At 38.0% G+C, this 26194-nt stretch overlaps 1 long non-coding RNA gene across 1 annotated transcript in view; it reads left to right on the top strand.

The window, feature by feature from the left end:
* The window catches only part of LOC311580235, a 69183-nt gene that overhangs the window by 15101 nt on the left and 27888 nt on the right, over positions 1 to 26194 (top strand). The gene's annotated exons all lie outside the window — the stretch shown is intronic.

The following is a 26194-nucleotide window of genomic DNA, read 5'->3' on the forward strand; positions in this document are numbered from 1 at the left end:
TAAAAATATTAGAAAATGAAAGGATGCAAATATCATTTCTGAGAAGTGTTAATGATAATTATTTTTGAACTATCAAAAACTAAATTTTGTTTATCACTTATAAAAATAGTTATAATTGGCAGCATATTATCAATGAATAAATACTGAAGTGTCAACACAGACAAGACTATCAACAGTAAGCTGCATGCTAAGCACAATTAAATGAAAAACAGCAGTTCAACCAGAGTGCACTGGTCGGACCTTGAGAGCAGTTTTCTGCCTTTTCACGTTGTAGTCACATAAGATTAAGCTACATAAAACTAACATGAGAAGTAAAATCACTGAAACTAGAAAAAGACTTTTTTTTATATCTGGGAGAAAAAAAAGGCGTATTCATTTAAAATAAAAATATTTGCTGAAACACTCGGGTAGCTCAGCTTCTTTAGTATATCTTTGATTTACTGGAAGACAAATATATAAAGAGAGTTGTTTATGAAAAATGTCATTAAAAAGTAGGTGACCAAGTGAAATTATAGTCATGCAAGTAAATTGAACAAACAGATGGCACAAATATGCTTGCCTGATATTGCTTGATATTAGCCCCAACACTGTCTATAAGAAACTCTTCTGTTAGTTTTGCCTTTTGGTTGCATCTGATATGCCCCCGTGCTGCTGTTCCTCAGAACTGTCAAAACTTTGGCTCAAACAACATAAGCTCATAGGAGTCTGACTGTCCTATTTGATAGAAGGTAATCCTACTCACCTTAGGAGATGCTTGAGAAAGTTAAGTGAAAAATGTCTAAAAATGTATCACAATGCCTAACACATGAATAAGTCTTAAGTGCTGAAAATAATCACTACAATGAAGTCATCATTTCTTGGACTGTTTCTATTTTCTTTTCCACTCATCATTCCGTTCTGGTACAGGATGATCTAGAAAACTCTGTAATACTTGCTTACTGACAGTTAAATAGATGACTGATGTAGATTTAAGAACATCTTAGAAGGAGCAAAGATAATTTTTATTTGCTACTATACTTTATCAGTTTACATATTTTAATTTGTCCTATATATAGACAGTTGTCTCGAAAATTCATCGAGAGATCAAAGAAGCCCAAATGTTCCAATAAACTTATGAAAGCATCAAGGAAACCCATGAAAATGTCAAGTGCAGAGGGATTATTGTCACATCTGTCTCTCTCATCTCTTCTTATACATAAGCAAAACTGTTACCTTTTTAGCCATAAAATTACCAGTGATAAATCTTACTAGCATACAAGATTTTTCTTCTGTCTTTTCTATTTAGATTTCCCCTCTATGTTCTTAACAATAAAAGGCCACAATGCAAGTGGCAGATCATACACCTTTCATTCTTTTAGTAGCTTACAGTGTCAGCAGGAAATAAAGGCAATTAGCAATAAGTGGACACAGAAGGCTCCTTCATGGCAGCAGACATGCTAGTTCAGGTATTTTGGATTCTAGGATCTGTCCCTCCCATCACTCATCTTCCTTGTTCCCTGATGCTTACATGTGGAAACATAGGAAATGGCTTCACACATTTGGAAATACAAATGTAAATTTAATCCTTTAATAATAAGCAAATCAGTAATAGCATGAATATGAACTTCTGGATAATGACTTAAGACAACAGGGCCTTTTCTCATACCAGTGGCAACCATAATAAAATCCACAAGAAACAAGGGACTCATTTTGTTCTAGAAGAAGAAGAAGAAGGAGGAGGAGGAGGAGGAGGAGGAGGAGGAGGAGGAGGAGGAGGAGGAAAGAAATAAATTGGTTCATTATGGTAATGTCAGTAGAAGAACACCCAGGACTGTATGGTTTCCTGTAACAGCCTTGATTTAAAATCCCAGTGCATACACATGAAGAAAGTAACTCAAGAATGAGAAGAGAGATGTACATTCTGTTGTATATGTTTTATCCTTTGCCACCTCATTTAGAATTCCCATCAATCATTCCATGTTTATTTATTCTTCACTGTGTTGAAGAATTGAGCTGAAGGTGGAAAGAAACCATTTTTGTCCATACTAAATGAGCTTAAATAGCAAACTAGTTCATCAATGTGCCCTATTTTTCCCATGAACTCTTTACTACTCACAGTCTCTAAGAGAATCAGATCAGATCAAGCATCCTCCTTACCCCCACCAACACACACAGACACAGATACACACACACACACACACACACACACACACACACATAATCACATACACATATATGCACATATTTGATTAAATCAAGTCTAAAAACTTCTCTAATAATGAGCTGCTCAGATCCTTTTTTCTAACAATTTAACTTAAGAATCAGAAATTTTAGACAATAGCGTGGGGTCTTAGGACATCACATACAAGTAGCCTTGGAATGGCTGTGTTTGGACTTATGTAATCACACACACACACACACACACACACACACACACACACACACACACAAAATCCTTAGAAAAAGAGTAATGATTTGAGTACAGAGTACAAGTGTTCCTACAGAGACTAAAACCAGGCAGTAACTCTCTTGACTTTTGATGGTACTCCATTTTCTTTTTCTAGCCCCATGCAACCTTTCCTTAACAGTTTCTCCACTAGTGCCCAACCAGTTTGAGTCTGTTTCTCTTTCTTATTTCCAAGGGCTATGCTACCATAAGAGCTGATTTCTGTGTCATTTTAAAAATGTTTTATTTTTGAGATTATAATATAATCACATTATTTCCCCTTTCCTTTCTTTCCACAAACCTTTCTTATGCCCTCCTTGCTCTCATTCAAAATCGTGCCCTATTTTTTATTACATTTGTTTTATATATGTATATATATATACATATATATAAGTGAGAAGGGTAGAGAGAAGGGGGAATATGGAGGTGAAAACAGTCAACGCACATGTTATAATTGACTTTATGAACCCCACCACTGTGTGCATTAATATATTAAAAAGTACAATAGACTTTGAGTTTCTATTTCATGACATGAGGAGAAAACTTCTAGTTAAAAATGCTTCTGTTTCATCTTCCTCCAAAAGCCTTATAAACCATATATATAAACATGTGTGTAACCTGCTCATTGTGTATAATGTTAAAAAATGTACTCACTTTACATCCCAATAGTTCTACCAACTGGGGACCAAATAGTCAAACATGTGAGTCTATAGAATCATTTTTAGTCAAACCACCACATTATACTTTTTTTTTTATAGTAGAGTGCCTACAAGCTGTGGCCTGACTAGTCCAGCAATGCATGTATTCTTGTGGAAAGGCCATAGATCAGTTGGTCTGCGGTCCATAACATGGAGTAGCTCAGTATTCCCATCCTGGTGCTGATGTTGCAGGAAAGCCCTAGGGAGCTGCTGGTATTCCCTCTCCCTCTATGTTGTAATCCAAATCAAGAAAAAAATTCTTTCCAAAACAGGTTTCTCTGTGTAGCTAGCCATGCCTATCTTGGACTCGCTTTGTAGGCCAAACTGGCCTGGAACTCACAGAGATCTGCCTGCTTCTGCCTCCCCTGGGCAGGCAGAGCCACCACCACGCCCGACATTTCCAAATGAAGTAAATTCTAACACCAGTGAAAGGATGCCTTGGGAACAGGAGAGACGGCCTCGATGGCAAGAGTAAGGGTGGCAAAAAAAAAAAAGTGCAGTCTCCTGAGTTCTGTTTTCCATGTCTTTTATGCTGCTGCCCTAAAAGGTGTAGCCCAGATTTAGGTGGGTCTTCTCACCTCAAATGATCCAGTCAAGAAAATCCCTTAGGTGTGTGCCTCGCTGCTTGGGCATTGTTAATTCAGATATGGTCAAGTTGACAAGATTAACCCATTACATCCAGCTAGGTCCCTATCATTCAAGTGCAATAAATGGATCAAAGACAATTTACCAGGTGAAGAGGAGGCTCACAACATGAGATAAACCCCTTGCCAGCTCTCCCTTTGACAGAGGCATAATGTGTAGACTATATTTAGAACATTAAAAGTAAATTCCAAATATCTAAACAATCTATTAAATAATTGTGCAAATGAAGTGAGCAAACACCTCTCAAAAATGCCATGCAGATATCAAGTAAGTACATGAAAGAATGCTCACCATCTTTACCCGTCAATGAAATGCAATTCAAAGTACATTTGGCATTCTATCTCAACCCAGTCAAAATACCTGTCATCAAGAACACACACAACATGTTGGTGGAAATATAAATTAGTCCAATCATTTAATATATTAATATGAATGCTCCCCAATAACAGAATTACCATATGAGCCAACTATACCATCCCTTGGAGAATATCTATAGTAATCTAAGTCAGTATGTTACAGAAAGACATACACGTCCATGATTATTTCACAACTAGTCACAATAGCTTAGTTATGGAATCAACCTTTATGCCCATCAACAAATGAGGAACTAAAGAAATGTGGTATGTAAACAAAGCAGGGTCTTATTAAACTCTTATTAAATTAAGAAAATGAAATTAATTTTCTGGAAAATGGGTGGATCTATAGAATGTGGACTAAGCCTCATTCATGCATTTTTCTCAAATGTGATCCTATTTATCATTAATAGATTATGACATGAATAAAACAATCCTCCGTTCCTATTGGGGGACTATTTGGGGAAAAGAAAGATAAGTGAGAAGGGTAGAGAGAAGGGGGAATATGGAGGTGAATACAGTCAACGCACATGTTATAATTGACTTTATGAACCCCATCACTGTGTGCATGAATATATTAAAAAGTACAGTAGACTTTGAGTTTCTATTTCATGACATGAGGAGAAAACTTCTAGTTAAAAATGCTTCTGTTTCATCTTCTTCCAAAAGCCTCATAAACCAAATAAACAAATGAAGAAATACAAAGTGTAATAAAAAGGAAAGGAAACCAAGAGAATGAAAGTCTGTAATGAAATTCTTTGAAAGAGAAAGAAGTCAAGAATGGTGCTCAGCAATAGAAACTACAGCCACACAGGAGAACACACATGAAATGTATACTCCCTTGCACACAACTTCTTTTTATTTAATTTCTCTTCAGAGATTTGGAAAGGCTTTAGACTTGTGAGGCCCAAGTGCTTGGGGTGATCAGGGACAGAGGAAAAGATAAAGAAAAAAGCATGTATACACAATGGGAATTTTTTTTCAGCAACCAAGATTGATTTATATTGTTTTCAGGAAAATGGATGTAACTGGAAACAATCATATCTAAGTATCACATAATTCTACTTCATGTATGATCCCTAGATTTTATGTAGGAACATAAAATCGTATGTATAGACATGAAGTATGAGCGAAATTACCTATTGGAAGAAAAGAACAGGAGGGAATGGAGAAGAAAAGTAAGGGGCGCAGATACACATCGGGGAGAGATTATGTTCCACACACCCTATATGTTTGTATGAGAATATCCTTTTATAACGCAATACCGTGTACAATGAGTACAAACTGGATTCTTTAAAAAGATCTTTGAACAATGTAATTTCAGAACCCACCAAAAATCACAAATATAGCTATTACTAATTCACTAAAGCAAAACTCTTGAAGCTCCTGAACCCTGTCTTGGGCAAATAATACTGTCTTTTCCTAAGTATCTCGCTCTCTCATAACATTCATACTTAAGTCTGTGTTTTAACATTTTCAAATTTGAATTTTTATTATTTTTACATGTGTACACATATGCATTTGTATGTATGTGAGCAGTTGGACATGAGTAGAAGTCAGAGGCCACCTTGCAGAAGTCATTTCTCTCCTTTCAAGGTGTGAAATCAGGTCATCAGGATTGGCAGCAGGCCCATTTACTCAATGACCTACCTCGCCAGCCTACTCACCTGTTCTTAAAAGACTGAACATTGGCTTCAAAACCCAAAAAAAGAAGAGAGAGAGAGAGAAAGAGAGAGAGAGAGAGAGAGAGAGAGAGAGAGAGAGAGAGAGAGAGAGCGAGAGAGAGAGAGAGAGAGCGAAGAGACAGACAGAGAGAGAGAGAGGGAGAGAGACAGAGAGACAGAGACAGACAGAGAGACAGAGAGAGACAGACAGACAGACAGAGAGAGACAGACAGACAGACAGACAGACAGACAGACAGATGGAGACAGACAGAGAGAGAGAAGCAACAAAAGTTGTTGCTCCCATATAAACTTTGTAAACCATACTCCCCATTTTCCAAGTATATAGGTAACAAAGCTGCGAATGACTGCTCCTTCTTGAGTACTGGTTCACTTTTAGTCCTCATGTTACTTCAGCTATAATCATTTAAGCAGTGACTTCTAGGACAATCTAGTTTCTGCTTTTCTTTTTCTGCGGCAGTCTACTTCTCATAGTCATTTGTTCGTTCTTCCCATACCTCTTTGGCCTGGAAGTATTAAAAGTCTCAACTCCTACGTTAGTACTGTGGACTCCACCAGGGATGATATGACAGGTGCGTTCTTGGAAACAAGGCTGCTGCGATTACTCACATACGATCCTTACAAGATCAGCTCAAGATTTTCCCCTGTGAAATGGAGGAAGGACTCAACAGGGAGCAAAGGTGAGGCCCAGGAGGCCATAGCCCTCTATTAACAGTTACTGGGAAAGGGGGTCATTTTCTTTAGTGATGTATTAAATCATACGTTCCCCACTTTTGTAGGTAACTCCTCATCTATGCTAATGTAGGAAATCCTAGTTAAACTCATTGGTTTGGCCAGCTAAACTTTGTTAGAAATGTGTCTTTGTCTGTGTTATGCTGTATCTGAGATGAACAGACATTAAATCACATCTCCAAGGACAGGTTAAAGCAAATTCCATCAACATGTCTGTATTCAATCTTAAGAGTCTCATCCAGTTCCAGAACACTAAATGCCACTCTATTCTGATGACTTCTCAGCATGAAGAGCTCCTTTGTGACTTCAGACTTAGCTCTGTCTGCCTACTCAGTGCCCCCAACTGGATGTCTAATAAGCATTTTATATTCACGATGATTAAAGCTAAATTCATGATGTTCTAATCTTTCATCCATTCTAAGTCAGCTTCCCCAATATTCTCCCTTTCTCAGCAACTGCATCTCCATTTTTTTTTTTTTTTTAGTTTCTCAAGCCAAAACCTTATCATCTTTCTCTCACCCTTCAATTCGTATTTGTCAGCATATTCTGTTGACTCTATCTTTGCCAATATATACAGAATTTTACCACTTCTTATCACATATCCCTCACCTGGATTATTACTGCTACTTTCTTGTTGATTTTTGCAAAATTCCTTGTCCTCTTACAATTAATTAGAGAAGCAAATAAGTTTTAAAAAATAAATTATAATTCATGTTTTGTGACTTTTAAGACAGGAGAATCTCCTGTGTACCTCAGGCTGGCCTCAAAATCACCAATTGTGTAGCGAATGCTAGCCACAAATTTATAGCATACCTCCTACCGCTCCCTTTCAGTTCTGGGGTTACAGGTGTGTGCTACCCTGCTCTTTCACCATTTCTCGGTTAAAGTTCATCCCACAGCTTCCGTCATACTCTGAGCATATGACAGTACAATAGCCTAATTATCTAGTGCCTTGCCATTTTCACTGCCTATTAATCTCTCCCTTTTTTCCATCTTCCAGCCCCGGTGGCCTTCTCATTCTTGCCTGTTGCTCATGACACATCCTAGAATGATTCAACCTCTCTTTAAATATTTTCCTATCTTCACAATATCCATCCCATTCCTGTATCCACTGACGGACCTTTTATCAATATGGTGCTAGTGGGACTGAAGAGATGGCTTGCCATTTAAAAGCACTGATTATTCTTCCAGAGGACCTGGGTTTGACTGCTTCCACCAGTGTGATAGCTCACAGCCAGGGGATCTGACTCCCTCTTCTCATGGTGCACAGGCATACATCAGGCAAACACCCATATACATCAAGTAGATTGATTAATAAAAAACAAAAACTATCCGGATTCATATGCTTAATATGATTATGCCTCATTATGGCCTTAAATACCTTAAGACCAGCCTTGAATATAAGAAAAATCCAGGTTCAAAGATCATCAACATTCTAGAAATGTCATAATGAGTGAGTTAACCCAGAAGCAGAAAGAGTCAAATGGTATATACTTACTTATATCTGGACTCTAGCCCAAGGGGCATGTCCCACGAAAGTCTTCACATACCAGGAAAGTGGGACAGAGGGGAAGACTTCCTATTGGGACTCTAGGTGAGAGAAGCAAGGAAGAATGGGGAAATAGAAGGATCTAGAGGGTCCTAGAAACCTACAAGAAGAACATTATGAAAGGCGAATCTGGGCCCAGGGGTCCTGCTCAAACTATGGCACCAGCCAAAGACAATATGTGCAGTAAACTCTGAACCCCTACCCAGATCTAGCCAATGGACAGGACATTTCCCACAGTTGAGTGAAGAATGGGGTATGACTTTCACATGAACTCTGGTGCCCCATATTTGACCATGTCCCTTTGATGGGGAGGCCTGATGGCACTCAGAGGAAGGATAGCAGGCTACCAAGAAGAGACTTAATACCTTATGAGCATATACAGGGGGAGGAAGTCCCCCTCAGTCACAGTCATAGGGGAGAGGAGTAAGGGGAAAATGGGAGGGAGGGAGGAATGGGAAGATACAAGGGGTGGGATAACAATTGAGATGTAATATGAATAAACTAATAAAATATATTATTTTTAAAAAGATCACCAACATTACTTTCTTTAGATAAACTGACTAACTTCTCTGATTTTTATAGGTATAAAACCCTTATTTGATCTTAATATGAGCTCATAGTTTTATGAGCAAACTACAGGTTATTATCCAAAATGCTTAATAAACTACAATTCACTGTATCAATATACTATGATCAAATAGAGAAACTTAAAATTAATGTTAATTTATTAATTTTAATGAAAGAATTATTTTAAATTATTTCAAATGATTTTCTGGGTTTTTTCTCCTTTTAAAAAATAGAAGGTCTAAATAACTAACATTTATTTTCTTCTATTTTTAAATTTTTTACATATGTGTGTCTGTTTAAGAGTCTTTCTCATGTATAAAGGAATTGAAAAGGTTCAGAAGAGGGTGTGGGATCTCCAGAGTTAGAACACAGGTGGTTACTAGCTGCCTAATCTTGGCTGTGGGCATAAAATGTGGGTTCTCTGGAAGAGCAGCGAGTTCTCTTAACCGTTGGGCCATCTCCCCAGCCCTGTATTGACATTGAATGAGTCAGGTGCTCATTTTATTACTTCTGGCGTTACTGTTCAGTTTCTTGGTGATTTTAAGCAATAATAGTGTAGCTAATTGGTACTGAGTGAGTCTCTTCAGGTCTTAAAAACCATTATTAATGGATGTAATGAATTCACATATTATTTTAATTATAAGAGAAAATAATTGGAAATTACAAATTTAAAACCTTTCATTTAAGAAAACAATATCAAATTTTCATATTTTTAGCACAGTTCTCTAGCTTGTAGACATATGTAACTCCTAAGTGTATACAAGATCCCATAAGAGGGAGATTGTAAGTTATATAATAACATTGCAAAATAATCTTGAGGATAGTTGAGTTCTTTTTATGTCTGTTTACTGAATAATGGACTTAAGAAACATCTTTCCATATCATTTCTTTTTCTGGCAAGTTATAACATTTATTTTAGCTTCTTATTTTAATCGTGATATGTCCCAAGGCTCATTTAGCAGACCTTCAAAACAGGATTCTACAGGGCTGATGGCATGGCTCTATGGACTAAGTGCTTGCTGTGAAAGTATGAAGACCTGAGCCTGAATCCCCAGTACCCACAGAAAGTCACTTATAGCTTTGAGCATCTGTAACTCCAACCCTGCGGGGGTGAGGATGGGGATGAGGGTGGGGGTAAAGACAGGAAGTTCCCAGGGCTCAGTGGACAGCTAGTGGAAATGACAAGGCCCAGGTGCAGTGAGAGATCATGACTCAAAAAATAAGGTGGAGAAAGATAGACCTGATGTCTGCCCTTGGCCTCCACATTCATACACATGCATGCATAAAGACATTGCTCCCTGTGGACACTCTTAAGAATAAAAAATAAGAGGAAGAAAATTGAAGTCTGTGATTGTCATTTTACTAGTACCTTCAAGCCAGTGGTCTAGTTGCATTAATAACTATTCATCTGACTTTTGAGTCAGTGCTTATAAAATGCCATTGAAAGTACTGCTAAGTGGGTATTTCTACTGATCTCCCAAAGCAATGACCTTTATCAGTGACTTGGGAACTCTGAGGAAAGATTCTCTGATTTTACAAAAGTCATCACTATATAATTTTTCATGTTTACTTCCTTCCCAGATTATGTTTGTTGACAATAGGTTGCCATGAGCCCAAGGGCTACATTCTCTTAAGCCCAGGAGAAAGGAGTCCCTTTCCCTAGTAAAATTCTCAGCAAAATCTTCCTGGAAGGCCATGGACTTGCTGAATTACAAGGTCTTTGGTTTTTGTTGTTGTTGTTGTTTTGTTGTTGTTGTTGTCTTTTTTTTAGAGTATAAAATAATTATTATGTATCTAAAAAAATGTCACCCACACCTAAGACTCAACATTGTAGAAGACAGGGTAGAAAAGATTTTGAGTCAAACAACTAGAGAGTTATGAGCAGTGAAATTTTGTGTCCTAGAAATGTCTGAAGCTACACCCATAAACAAGGGATGACAGCAGTAGACCTGTCAAAATGGGCAAAGAAAGCTCTCAAGACCTCACCCCTACACCAAGAACTAAGGCAACTATGGAATGAAAAGAATGGAGAAATAGTTACCCAATGCCAAATGTATGCAAGTAGCAGCAGTAATGGGGGAAAAGGCCATGAATTGGAAAGAACAAGCAAAGGTTTATAGGAGGATTTGGAAAGAGGAAAGAGAAGGGGAAAATAATATAATTATATTAAAATCTCAAAAATAATTTTTAAAAGGTCATAAATTTGACAGTTGGAGGAGATATGAGAGCGGTTTGTGGAAGGTATCTGGGAGGCGCTAGAGTGAGGAAAGATAAAGGAAAAAGTGATGTAATTCTATTTCAATTTAAAACATATTTTAAAACAAATAAAAAATAAAAAAGACCAAATTGATTTCCAGCTCAAAATATAATATAGATTTTCAATAATGTGTGAATTTACTTGTTAAACCCTCCCTTACTAGTACAGAAGTTTATTTGTTTGATTTTGAAATTCATAAGAACTTCATGTACTTTATTTTTGGCTCATTAATCTCCTCAGAAATTTTAGGTTTAACAAATAATATATCAATTGCATAAGTTACAAGAAAAAAAGGTGTTTGAGTTAAGTCTAGCAAAATTAAAGTATAATTTAAAATTTATATGTTTATATTATGAAAAATATCACACATATAACAATATAGGGTAAGGAAAATATGAAATTCAAACATAAGCCTCCATTGTATATATTTATATTTTCAAATCTCTCAACATTTATTTAACAAGTTATACTTAGTAACTTGATATGCATAATGTGGTGGTTTGAATAGGAATGGCCCTGTAGACTCATGTGTTTGAATGCTTGGCCAGTAGGGAACAGCACTGTTAGGAAGTGTTTCCTTGTAGCAAAAGGTGTTCTTTGTTAGAGGAAGTGAGCATCATTAGATGGGTGAACTTTGAGGTCTCAGGGGCTCGAGGTAAGTCAAGTACCTCAGTTCTCTGCCTGCTGCCTGTGGATCCAGATGTAGAACTCTCAGCTCCTTCTCCAACACTGTCTCTGCCTGCACGCCGCCATGCTTCCTGCCAAGGAAACCTCCGAAACTGTAAGCCAGACCCAAGTAAATGTTTTCCTTTATGAGAGTTGCCACAGTCATGGTGTCTCTTCACAGCAATAAAACTCTAAGACATGTGCTATTTCCTTTAAAATATCTTAATTGTCACAAATGTACCATCTGATCTATTCCAAAACCACAAGAATACATTCCGTGTTAGTAAACTCTCCTAGGAAGATGAAGTCACTTGGCCCTTAGATCGGGTCAGAGCGTGCCCAAGGGAAGAAATATCCAATCAGAAGTCATGTCATTGCCATTTACCTAGTTTTATTTAATAAATTTTAGTTTTGATAAGTTCTACTCATTTCCTGGTATCTTAAAAGCACTGCATTCTATAAAAAGGGTTTAGTAGTCATTAAGTTTGATTTTTTTTTCTTTATAGAAACCAAACTTAAAATGTGTACCATACCAATAAAAAAAAAAAAAAAAGAGCGAGCAACAATGCATTTTCCTACCTGTGACAGTCATGATGGTTGGTCCTGGTTCCCATAACTGGTAGCAAATATTCTCTGCCTTCTCTGAGCTCACATCTTCAGATTGTGTGCTTTCTATCTGTCCTGTCACGTGACCGCTTTCACACATCGGCCCAAATTAGTTTCTCATGAAATCTCTAATAGGGGTAATGGTAAAAGCCGGCGTGAACAGCAACTAAAGGCTATTAAAATGTAGGTGAGGTCATCGAGATAGAGAAGGATAGGCCTGATTAGAAAAAGTAAAATTAATATTCACATTAAACTACCCCACATTGTGGTTTAAATTAAAAGGCACTGTAGCTTTCTTCACATGTAGTAAATCCTGTGGGTAAGGTGGGAGTTATGGGCACTTTGGTGTTAAAAGGTAAGTGTAGTTAGTAGGACGGAAGATAAGAAGAAATAAGACATTAAGTGTGAAAAATCATGCTTAAACACTTGGATTGCAAAAGAGTCCCATGGGATAGAAATTCATTTCAACAGTAGCACCAAGTAAGCACCAGGAGAGAAGGAAGATTTCACAATCAAAGGAGAAGGAATCTGAGTATTTTTACATAACTATCTAGATCAGATATTTGGTAGTTTTTAAGACCAAGATAAAATTCAACACTTTGCCAAAAATAAAGGTAGTATTTGAAGAATCTACTCAATCAGTTTCAATAATCAATGGACGCTTAACCCTGACTGTCTTGTTTTATATAGAGGTGTGTGTGTGTGTGTGTGTGTGTGTGTGTGTGTGTGTGTGTGTGTGTAAAACAATTTCCTTGACAGGATTTAGGAAACATTCCAGAGGCTGTACTTATTGATCTTCCATTCTTTTTTTTTTTTTTTTTTTTTTTTTTTTTGGGTTTTTGAAACAGGGTTTCTCTATGTTAGGCGTGGCTGTCCTAGACTTGCTTTGTAGACCAGGCTGGCCTTGAACTCAGAGTGATCTGCCTGCCTCTGCCTCCCGAGTGCTAGGATTAAAGGTGTGTGCCACCACGCCCGGCTGATCTGATATTCTTTAAAAGCTTCTCTAGGGTACCATCTCAGTAATAATTGCATGAGGTATAAATATACATTTTTGAGACAAATTTAAAATTTATATTTTCCTTTGACTTAAGATTTATAGAATTGCCCTTGCTCTGTTTCTGATATTCTATTAAGTTGTGATAACCTGTGTGGCAGGCCTGGAGTGGTCAGTAACCATTCCATGTGCTCCTAATTAATATGATTTTCAGAAGTTCCACAAATGGACATGATGTGCTTTGAAGTAAAGCAATCTCTCAGAAAGAATAGGACACAGCAACATGCAAATGAGAATAATTAGGCTATAAATTCATTTTTGTTATTATAACAATGCCTTAAATACAAGACAAGGATATTCTCATTAGGCTCAGAACATAAGCAGAGCGTATTGCCTCTTCCAACAATAAATCACTTTTGTTCAGTTTATAAAAGCATAACATTGGAGGATAGCATATAAACTCCTCTTGAGAGCTAACAGTATGCCTGATAAAGTTCCTTAGAGAAAATAAACTTTATCGGGAAGGTAAAGTTTTATAATTGTACAACTTACATAAACATATCTGGTATAGAAACTCGCAGCACAGAAAACGTTGGCCTTTTAAGAGGAATGAGACGTACTTGGACAAGTTATCACCCATCCTTATTGAGCTTAATAATTTTGGAGTGGAAGTGAGTGTTCTCTCCCTCCTCCTCAAAGTTAGTTTAAAGTATAGAGACGCAAATACTTGAGGGAAAACCAGACTGGAGACAGAATAACCTTCACAATTTCCAAGAGGCAAAGACACCAAACCTACAACTTTAAACACAGAGTGAGGAATTATCAGATAGTGAAATAATAAATTAGTACTGAACTCTTCCTGCTCTAGTTGTTCTATGACTTTTAGTTACTCATATCCTCAAGATTTTATGAGATTAAAAAATGATAATAATAATTCAATTTTACAGATAAGAAAATTAACTGAGGCATCTGGCTCAGTGTCATAGCTGGTAGGTAGTAGGCCAAAATGCTGCCCCATAAACTTTGACTCCTGGTCTCTTACAGTCAGCTGAATGGAGCTCAGGCTCCCAATTTGCTAAGGTCACTGTGGAAGTGGATTAAAAGAACTTCCTTATTCTACACAGTCTTGCCCCTAAGTGAAAGCTTTGCTTGCTCCCATTTATCAACTCGTTTATAGCACTCTTTACCTTGTGGTCTACTTTTTAAAAATATATTAATATGTATAGAAAAAAAGAATCTTCATTTTTAAAAAGACACTTTTCTCTGAAAAAAACAATACCACCATTTTTGGAGCTAAATTTGAAGCAAGCTTTAGTTAAATACTGGCCAGGAAAATTACAGTTAACTTTTGACCTGTACGGGCCAAAGTTAAATTACATGAATAAGTCAAATGGCATTTGTAGTTCGTTGAAATAGGAAGATTCTTCCCTTTTCCTGGCATTCTTGGTTACAGTGACTCTGGTCTAATACTCAACAACTCCTTTAGGTATCTAGTTGAAGAGAAACTAGGCCTTACCTAGGCAGCATAGAAAAACAAAACACATATATAGAAATTGCAATATAGAAAGTAAACAAGGTAGAGCCTGTCATGAATATGAAGCAAAGAGGAGTGGAAGAAGAAGGGAAGAAGAAAATATTGAACAGGAATAATAGTTTGTGTGAAAGGTTTCAGTAAGCAGAAAAAGAAGCCTTAAAAAGGTTTTCAGAGGAAGTTGAGATCTTAATCTTGTCACCTTGCCACAGGAATTGAAGATAAGCAAGTCCTTGGGAACTAGTATGTTAGGGAGTAGTACAAACACGTAAAATGCTGAGTAAAGCAGATGCTGTTGTTTACTCCAAGTAATTGGAAGACCAGAAATGCTATGACCTGTAAAGAATTAGAAAATGTTAAGGCAAAGTCTCTTAGAATATTATAAGACCTTCGAATTTAATTCTGAGAGAAATGGAAGTCAGAGAAGATACTCCACCAGAAAACAGGGATGCTCACACTAAAATTGGTGAAATGTAATCCTGTGAAAGCTAAAGTCTAGTATGCACATATATCCCCATAAGGAAGAGACGGCACCTGGAGTTTAAGTGAGCCCAGTACGTGAGTAGAATGCAAAGCTTAAAAATGGGGTCTAGACAGAAAATAGAAGAGGACCCAGGATTAATTCCTAAAGTTACCATGCACACACACTGGCCAGAGGAGAAGAGCATAGTGAGATTAAAAAAAAAATTTTTTTTTAACTTAAAAAGAAAGAAAGAAAGAAAGAAAAAGAAAAAGAAAGAAAAAGAAAAAAATCTTAGGCTCCATCTGGCCAACAGACTGAGCTGCTGGTAAGCACAGCATGCGGAGGCCTGTGACTTTGGCGTATTCCTGTTCGTCTAATCTACTGTCATTAAGTGTGACTTAGCTAAATAAGATTTTAACTTGAGCTTGTGTCTATAGCTTATAAAAACTGAATAAATACAATTTGGACTATGAGTGTTAGGGATCAACTTTTGCACAATACAAATGAGTGTATAATAGGGGAAGGGCAGTCTATACAGAATGGCTTCTTAAATAGTGAAACTTTGGAATTGATGACTCTGGCACTAAGAGCAACATTCTATCGGGATAAAATTAATAAAAGTCGCATTTCTCCTTGCTATTATATAATACTTCTATCTCAAGAAGAGTTGTAAGCTACCCACAGTGTAACCGCAGACTGTCTAGAAAGATGCTGTGTCTACTTATCCAATTAGCCTACTCTACCCAAATTTTAACTGCGCTTCCCCCTTAGGCTAAGTTTTTACTGTTTTCAAACGTTCATTGTTTTAATTATATTTAATATGGAATAAAGTGTGTCAAGGAAAGCACAAAGACACCAACAGCAAAAACGTTTCGTTTGCTGCATAAATACCAACATAGAAAAAGCAATCTATTATGTTCTCTTATTTTTTTGGCATTTCTATGTCAAATTAAATTGGATAAAAAGTTCTAAATCTTCTTCAGGAAATATTTTTGTTGTTTTCTTAAACAGCAGTTTTCACTTAACACAGAGCAATTCTGTGGCAAGTGCCCAGATTTTATACTGACGTGTGTAATTTTCCAGAAGACATGTCAAGTCCTATTGCTAGCCCTTTAATATGGATCGATTAGATGCAATGTCAGAGTTCTATTAAGAACATCTGAAATGGAGAATGCCTAGGAAAGTGGGCACATCTATGGTAATACTACTATTTTTCTTCTAGAGCTGGGATAGTTATTGCTTAAACAGCACATTTCTCTGGACTTGCATGAGTAAAATCAAATTTCAGACTAGCTGATGGAGTACAAACACTTGTGTTCAGATTCTGTTATTTTTACCCATGTATCCATGGCCCTCAAGGGAGTTTCTGGTCCTTGGTGATCTGCCTTAGCTTTGGGGTCTCCAGAGTTGCCCAGCTAGAGCATAGTAATGGATGTGTGCACCCAATCCCAACACCTCCTGATCATCCTTTCTCCCGTGGGTCTCATTTGTCAGGGTTAGTCTGTCAAATATTTGGAGCAAGAGTCTTGTTGCCTTCAGGGCTAAATTAATAATCACACTGTTTTCACAGTTTCTGATTATATTTGAATTTTATGCTATAAGGCTCTTACAACATGTGCCAAGACTGGATTCTATCTCTAAAACAGCCAATGGCATTTAGCTTAAGGTAACAAACTTGAGTATAATATCACAGTGTTTCCTAGAAGTTAAGGTAAATCTTATTTTTAGTTGCTGTAGCCACAGAGTAGTTCAGCAAATTTAGTAACTAAGATTATCTCTTTGCTTTATTCCTCATGGTCATAGAGAAGCTGATTCCCTTGTGTTGACAGGACACGTCTGTTTATATGCTGCACTGTGATTTTTCTGCCTATGAAGATGTAAATGTTTATATTTTCTTTCACATACCAGTGATGCGCACTTATGTGTCTGTACAGTACTGAGAGTTCTAGGCCAGCCTTTACATAGTGAGACCTTATCTCAAAAGAGTCAGAGCAGAAAAGCTCAAGTTTTTCTGTTAGGTACCTATTAATAGCCATTATTTTAATAATATGTATTATGTATAAACAGTTATATATAAGCAACTTACAAACTATTTTGAATCTTAGTAATATTCTGTTTTTTAAAAGGCATGAATCATTTTTTTTTTCATCAAGAACATTTAAAATAGTAGTTCTCAACTTGTGAGTCACAAACCCTTTGAAAGTCAAATGATCTTTTCATAGAGGTCACCTAAGACCATTGAAAAACACAGATACTTACATTATGACCATAACAATAGCAAAATAACAGTTATGAAATAGCAATGAAAGCAATTTTATGGTTGGGGGTCACCACAGCATGAGGAACTGTATTAAAGGGTCTCAGCATTAGGAAAGTTAAGAAGCACTGTTTTAAAACATTGCAACCACTGGGCCCTTAGGCATCAGAAGTGCAGTTGCTTGCTTATTTGTTTCTATGTTCCTGATGGGGTCTACATATCCCAAGATGGCCTCAAAGTCTTGATTCTCCATGTGCTAAGTTTACAGATGCACTAACAGGCTCAGCTTTTAATAATATCTGTATCTTTTAGAAAGTCAGGCTTAGAGTGACTAGAACTCAGATACTAAGTAACAGAACTGACGATGTGAGGCCACGCCCTGGCACTCTTCTGCATTATACAGTTACCTCCTAGCTAATATAGGAGGTCTCCAGTCTGTCCAGACCTTATGCGACAGGAATGAAGGTTGTCAGTGTGCTAGAGACCCTCCCTTTCCCTCAGAGGTGTTGATACTTAATTGGTTCACCACCGACTTGGAAATTGTAATAACAATATAAAACACTGAATGATAATGTATATTTGAGTTGTGTTAAATGGCTTAGCCTCTGTCTTAGATTTTAATAATAGCCTAACCTCCCAGTTTCTTCATTCTCTTAGGTCTCTAGTCCCACATGCCTTCCCGACATCTCAGGCCCCTGAGAGCATCAGTTTGTCTAGTGATTATCTGTGTGACACAAGGCCACCATGTCCCACCTTTCCCTCCGTTCTCATGAAACATCAGCATGAACCACACTCACATTGTTCCGAAGTAGAAATGTTCAGGGGAATTTTGATTCCTGTCACCTTCATCAAGGTGACCTAGGACTAGGTAAATGAATCCTGAAGTTTCTTTGTTTCTAAGACATTGGATACTGAAAGAATAACAACCTTAGAAAAGCTTTTTGGGGACTTACCTAATGGAAGAAGAGGAAGAGAAGGAGATAAAATAAGAGAAGACAAAGAAAAAGAAGGAAGGAGAGGGAGGAGGAGGAGGAGAAGCCCACTTTTAGATCTCTTACTTCAGGCTTCCTTTTGTTGCTCATAATTTATTTTTTATTACTTTCCCCCACTTTCTAATTGATCCTCCATCAACAAATTTGCCAAACTTGAGCTTCAGAAGCCTTACTTTCATTATATAATATACATGAAATTTCTAGTCTCTTAATGCCAATGACTTCTAACCTGACAAACTGAGTCCATTGCAGTTTGATCAGAACAATATATTTTGATGAGGCATGCATATTCTCCAATTTCTCCAACACAGACCCCTCCTCATAGCCGTTTTGTCATTGAATTGCCCTCACCATGCATGGGTAGGCTTTGAACTTTTTCAAAGCTACATCATTTAGGGTTCTTTAATGCCTATACCTACCTTCGAACCCACCTACCCCAGAAAGGAGAGAAAAGTGGTTAATGGGGACAGGAGAAGTCGACCTATTTAGGCTCAGTTCCTTTAGAGCAACTCCACTCTTCATCCTCAGGATTCCAACAGACCTGGTAAACAGCAAAGCCATATGTAATTCAGCAAAAGTGACTGCAAGCGCAGAAGCTGGGACCTGGAGCAGCAGCCAGAACTCTGAATCTCTAAGTGATTTCTGGAGGGTTTTCTCCAGGAGCATCCCAAAGCAACGTGATAAACATGCAAACAATAGGAAGAGGTGCCAAAACCAAAAGGCCAAGCCTCTAGTGTGGAGCACATGTATATCCTCTCCGAGTCCATACTAGGGTGTTTATCTGTTGGCAAAGACCATGCCCACACAAGAAGTGGTTCTTCTTCTAGTGGACAAACACCACGTGTCCTCTCACAAGTCTGCTTCACATCCTACACTTGGGATCCAAACAAAAACATTTTACATCCACTGCATGTATGCTCCGTCTTAAGCTTTCCCGTGCAGTTCTAACTCACGTTGTAAGGTCCCATTTTGATCTCATCTCAGCAGCCCTGCCCATGATCAGCATACATTAATCTCTCCATATGCAACTTACTGTCTGCACAACTTCTTAAGATGTACTAAATTCCCCAAATAGGAGTTTAACCACAGTTTTGCAAGATTTTCAATGGCTATCTATTGCATTTTGACCAAAGTCCAATTTCAAAACTTTTTAAAATTTATTTATTTTATCTTATGTACATTGATATGTTGCCAGAATTTCTGAGAGATTGGATCCCCTGAAACCACAGTTACAGATAGTTGTGAGGAGCCATGTGGACACGGGGAATTGAACTCAGGTTCTCTGGTTCTCTGGAAGAACAACCAGTGTCCTTAACTGCTGAGCCATCTCTCCAGCCCTCAATATCAAAACTCTTAACTTCAAAGCCAGGTATAATTAGACTTGTCTCTCTACCTCATATCAAACTGTAATTGTTTTCTCTTTAAGAAGTATGTGGAAATTCATTTCTCTTTTTTCCTAAAGGAATGAAGTCAGTCAAAAATAATAAAGTTCTTTGCTTTAATCTAAGTTAATCTTGAGCAGTAATGGAATGTTTTTTTTCCTTTATTAATTTATTCTTGTTACATCTCAATGGTTATCCCCTCCCTTGTATCCTCCCATTCTTCCCTCCCTCCCATTTTCCCCTTACTCCCCTCCCCTATGACTGTTCCTGAGGGGGATTATCTCCCCCTCTATATGATCATAGGGTATCAAGTCTCTTCTTGGTAACCTGCTGTCCTTCCTCTGAGTGCCATCAGGTCTCCCCCTCCAGGGGACATGGTCAAAGGTGAGGCATCAGAGTATATGAGAAAGTAATATCCTACTCTCCACTCTACTGTGGAGAGTGTTCCGTCCATTGGCTAGATCTGGGTAGGGGTTTAAGGTTTACCGCCTGTATTGTCCTTGGCTGGTGCCTTAGTTTGAGCGGGACCCCTGTGCCCAAATCTGCCTATCATAATGGAATTCCCGAAATTTATGGATAAATGGATTGAGCTAGAAATGATCATAATGAGTGAGTTAACCCAGAAGCAGAAAGACTCAAATGGTATATATTCACTTATATCTGCATATTAGCCCAAGGGGCATGTCCCACGAAAGCCTTCACTTACCAGGAAACTGAGACAGAGGAGAGGACATTCTAGTGGGATTCTAGATGAGAGAATCATGGGAGAAAGGCAAAGTAGAAGGACCCAGAGGGTCCTAGAAGCCTACAAATGGAATGTTATCTACATGATTTCTCAGACTTTAGGGATATATCCACATATATCAGAAGATGGGGGTGGGGGCAAAATAGCTTAGTATTAAAAGCAGATACATACCTCCACAAAGTTGAACTCTGACTTCCAAAGGATCTTGATGTTGTGTGCCCACACTCATGTGCACAGACACAGACACATGCATATGTATGCATACTCATACATCATAAAATCATATGCATACAAAATAGTGATAAATAAAGTGAAGTATTTTTAAACAGGTACCTTATTGCACTTGTTATTTTCGTTCCCCAGATGAAGCAGAGAAGATTTTTCACAATAAATTTCTGTAATCGTAGTTACCAACTTGCATACACAAGCCTTAACTTTTATTTATTTTCTTTCTTTCTTTTTTTAAAAGATACCATTTTCATGTTAAATATCTAAAAAATCACACACATGATTATTTTCCATGTATTCAGACATTTATGTCATCAGCTGGAGTAAAGACCCCATGTTATAAAGCTGTTTGTTTGTTACATAGAATTTCATAAATTTTCGGGCTAAGAAAATCTTTTAAGCATAGTGACCACATTTATCAGTAACCTTTACTACGACACCCTGGCCTCAGCTTCACATGATTGGCCACCTTGGATAAAGAGGTTTGATACATATCTGGTTACATACCAATAATTTACATATTATCCAAAGATACTAAATTATAACTGCTAAAATCATAAAGAAATTTCAAAAATCAAAAATTTTAACTAGTGCATTACATATATTCATATATACTATACATATATGTTCAACAATCTTTGTCTGAATTACATGTATGTACCTAGCTTAATGTATATATTGAAAAATACTGTCAGTTGGCCAACTCTTTCTTTTCTAAATTTATTTATGTAGTCTCTCACATATTCCATCCTGGCTGCAGTTTCCCCTCTCTCCTCCCCTCCCAGTCCTTCCCCCACTTCCCCTCTTCTCCCAATCCACTCTCCTCCATTTCCTTACAGAAAAGGGCAGGCTCCCTAGGGATATCAACCTAACACAGCATGACAAGTTACAATTAGACGAGGTACTGCCCCTCATATCAGTGTTGGAAGAGCAACCCAGTAGGAGGAAAAGGGTCCCCAAAGCAGGCAAAATAGTCAGAGACAGGGCCTGTTCACACTGTTAGACATCCCACAAGAAGACCAAGCCATACAACTAAGTCCTCATAAAGGACCTCGGTCAAACTTATGCAGGTTTCCTGATTGGCGGTTGAGTCTCTGTGAGTCCCTTTGAGCACATGTTAGTTGATTCGGTGACTATTCTTTCTGTGAATAATCATTTTAAGATCCAAGCCAAGTCTGTTGTGGCAAGCCCAGCTATTCTAAGTTCTGAGAAAGGAATATCATGACCTCAAGAACTGTCTGATGGCAGAGTGAGTTCAAGGCGAGACTGTGCAACTTAAGGAGACTTGGTATGAATATAAAGCATAAGAGAAAGGCTGGAGAGAGACCTCAGTCCTGGAGCGCTTGCCTAGCATGTGCAAGGCATGAGGTGGAATCCCCAGGACTCCTTTCCGAATCCAGTTATGGTGTTTATTGTATGGGGTCTCTGAGAAGGAGGCTTTGACTATTTTCTAATACAGGAAAGTACAAATTGTCATACATATATACCTTTTGACAGAAAATGTAAAGATTCTCTAGCTTAACTTTATAGCCTTTATGAACTATTTGAATTTAATAGATATGTCTTGTATTACCAGACCTTAAAAAAACCAATGCCCATTTTTCCATCCTGTGCCTTTTCTGATGAAGGAAGGGGTTATAATGAAGCAAATGTGAAAGTAGAAGTCACCCGGCCTTTGCTTCATCTCCTGTCCCAACCTGGCTTCTCATCTGTTGCTCCAAAAAGTCAATCTGTTTCCCACCCTCATTCATTGTGTGCCCACCCAGAGCACAGTTCATATCTTTTTATAACTTCAAGTTTGCTACTTTAAATGTTGACTGCTGCCTGACCTATAAGAAGTTTCTATGTTAATCTATCTTAACCCTAATGCATCCTTTACCAACTTTTTATAGCCTTTAACGATTTTATGCATTCATTTGTATATTTTTTAAATTCCATTCTTGTTGGATGAAATACATCTTGAATACAGGTAGTGGTGGTGTTTTGCTAACTGTTAGATATACATTGGCTGTTACAGTGGTTGATACATTGGCTACATTTAATAAATCTTAGTTAAATAGATATCTTCTATTTTTTAAGTATTAGGCAATAGTTCTGTATATGAACTTACATCATTATTTCTCAGTTACACTATTCTGTCTTTTTAAAAAAACATTTTGTTACGTTTTTAAGGATTTCCTTGAAGGAATGTTTTGAGAGAAAAAGATAATGAATAAAAATTAGGTACTGCACTTTTGAAAGAGCCTGTACAGAGGAAAAGACCCCAAAGTGTGATGTGCACATAGCCCTACCATAAGTTCTCCATTACCTACACCCCAGTCTCCATTGCACTATGTTTCTTCTGGTCTCGCGCTCAGCAGTTGCAAGAGAGATAACATTAGGGCACTGCTCATCTCACAGTTTATTCTGTGTGACCTTTGATGGAATCTCACACATTCTCCATACCCCTATAACTGCTATTTACTTCATGCAACAAAATGCCAAATGGGTATCAGTATGAGAACCCAGGGTCAACAAAATATTTGTGCCAGTACTAACACACTGATGACACTCACTGTGTGGGCATGGCTCTAGATCTGAACTAGTCTGAAAACAATTTACTCATGATCCCTTATTTTCTTCTTTTTTTCCCTTTCACTGTTATTTACATGAGTTACTATCATCTATTTTACTTAACAACTAATTTAAAAAATTTTTAGAATAAGGATAAAACAAATGTATATTGGCCCCTTCAGTACCTACTGAACTCTTAGTTCCCAACTACTCTATTTCAATACTTAGAGGCAGCTTCAGTTTTACTGATGAGGCAATAAAGTTAAAAGAAAAAAATGGGAATATACTAAATATGTCACTAAGAATTAGAGTTTCTCAAATAAAGTTTCCTCTCGGCAGCAGCAGTTAAGCCCTCTGCCCTGCTGCCCATATTTCAGGCCAGTGACTTATGGGCTTTCACAGTGAGGATCCTGTTCGGTGCGTCTGGAGACGATCTGCCATCTGTGAAGAAATGTTTAGGTTAAAGGATCCGCACCAGAGATCGGGAATGTTGAAACACAGGCAAAGAAAATAAATGTCTTGAGGGACTTTAACTTACAGAGAGCATATTTGCCCCGCATGAATATCGTGTGGGGCTGGGGAAACCCAGATATTTCACCTCTGAGGCAATAGTTGAAGCAGAGTAATAGAGGTGATGACAATCCAGGGGATGAGTTGGGTACTCCACGAATTATGCTTTCTTTCCAATTATTTTTTAACCGAGTCTTTAGGTAAGAAAGCATACACTGGGCTCTTTGGGCTCTGTTCATGTGTGAAATATTGGATCCATACCCACCATGTACCAAATACTATAACAAAAATGGCTGGCTTCTAAAAACACACAGTGTGATAGAAAACGAATATACCCCAAGTATGGTATTTTGTGTTGTATATCATATAAGAGTCGCACAAAGGAATAAGTAACTCTTGATTGGGTGTGAAGGAAGACATAAAAGACGATGAGCACCTGAGTTCAAGTGGCAGCCGCTATTGACTGCTGACGTTAGTTTCCCTTAACGTAATATGTAAGTCAAAGATTTTGGTGTACTCTCAGAATACCGTATGTGGAATGGAGATGATGAAAGGTGTGCGGGTGGGTAGATAATCACTATGGTAACCGCATCATTGTAGTGGTTAGACTCTGAGAGCTGTCTCAGAAATGCTCTATTCCCAAGGAAACAGGCACTCATCACTTCGTGTTTCTTGAGGATTTCTTCTGGAGGGCACACTCCCACAAGCTGTTTTACTCTTAGGCAGGGTAAAACAGGTGAGCCTTGGGTGTGTAAGGGAGTCATTGTCACTCGCTTTTCATGGCTAGCACTTCTACTCAGCAATTCTTCATTTCATTCCAGGCCTTCTAACTAAAACTCATTTTGCTTAGGTAGTTGGCGGTCTGACAACCGATAGGCTCCCAGAGGGAATGCTGATTTGTTAAATCAGTAATGATTACTCCACTTTTCTTGCCACTGACCCCTTTAAAAGCAGCACACACTGAGATGCATGTAATAGGAGGTTTTCTGGGGTTTGGGGGAAGATGTCTTCAATTTAAGACGTGACAGAAACAGGGATTTGTGTCCTTTTGGATACTTCACAGGGAATTATGAAAATGGAAAGCATAGAGCTGCAGTAGATGTCTTGAAGCTGGTGGAAAGGGCTACAGATGAGAGCTGGCATATTAACAATGACAGAGGAGAAAGAGGGGAAACCCAGGCTTAGATCATTTCTGTAAGCTGCTGAGTTTGTAACCTTGGAAATATCCAGACTTCTTGATATGGAAACAAGGCCGAAACCACTGACTGTTTAAAAGGCATGTTGCAGAGGAACGGATGAAGGCTGGCTTGCTGACATGCTTGGATATGGATTATCAATGTCTATCCATTGTTTATCTATTCTTTCCAAAAAAAAAAAAAATTACCATTCACAGCACCAGATAGAACACGGACAATTCCCTGCAGTTAGGCATCCATTGTTTTCTGGGATCCATGACCAATCCCATTTCTACACTGGGCCAGACAGAATAGAATAACTTCTAGGATGACAACGGCCTTAATAGTGACTTTTGGACTGAGCCCTATAGGCCCAGCTGCTAAGCCACATGGGAAAACTGGCTTCTTTCCCATCCGCGTGCACAATCATCATAGAGGCCTCAGGTCACTATGCCTAAAGGCTCCAGAGAAGGAGTGAATGACACCACGTTTTTAAGGATGAATGATGGTGGGAAAGAAAGAGGGAAACTTCCAGGTTTAGATAGTTTTTTAAGCTGTTAAATTTGTAACCCTGGAAATACCTGCCTCTGGACTTCTTGATCATGGAGACAAGGCTGAGTCCACCGACTGTTTTAAAGGCACGTGGCAGAGAAAGGGATGAAGATGGATGTGATGGGTTCTTTGGAGTATGAAGAGAGGCTGTGCAAGGGTCACATAGCAAAGACCAAGATAGAAAACTTCATTTTCTGAGACAAATTTTTTTTTTAGAAAAGAAATCAACTTGCCTAGTTGTGGGAGAAAAGATTCCATAGTTTGTAGGAGGTGCTTGGATAAAGGCACTGAAAGGGGAGCGGGTAAAATGAGATGGACCAAGGAGTCTAAGATTCAGGAACCCTGGTAGAAAGCTAGGCAAGAAGAAAGGTTATGAAGTGGGCCATTGACAGCCAGCTGCTTCCCAGGCACCATTTGGAATATATGAGTACGTCAACTTCCTCTGGTACAAATGGCAGGCTCCATTCCCAAGAACATCTTGTCTCCCATGTTGGACAGGCCTCTTTGAGGCATATGGCTACAAACATATTAATGATCTTTGACACAAATAGCATGGTTGATGATCAGGAATCCCGTGCTCCCATACAAATAGCTTGTAATACCCTTTTGATGTGAATAGTAGTTGCTTCCCT

This window comes from Acomys minous (genome assembly GCF_964271855.1).
Source record: "Acomys minous genome assembly, chromosome: 12".
NCBI lineage: Eukaryota > Metazoa > Chordata > Mammalia > Rodentia > Muridae > Acomys > Acomys minous.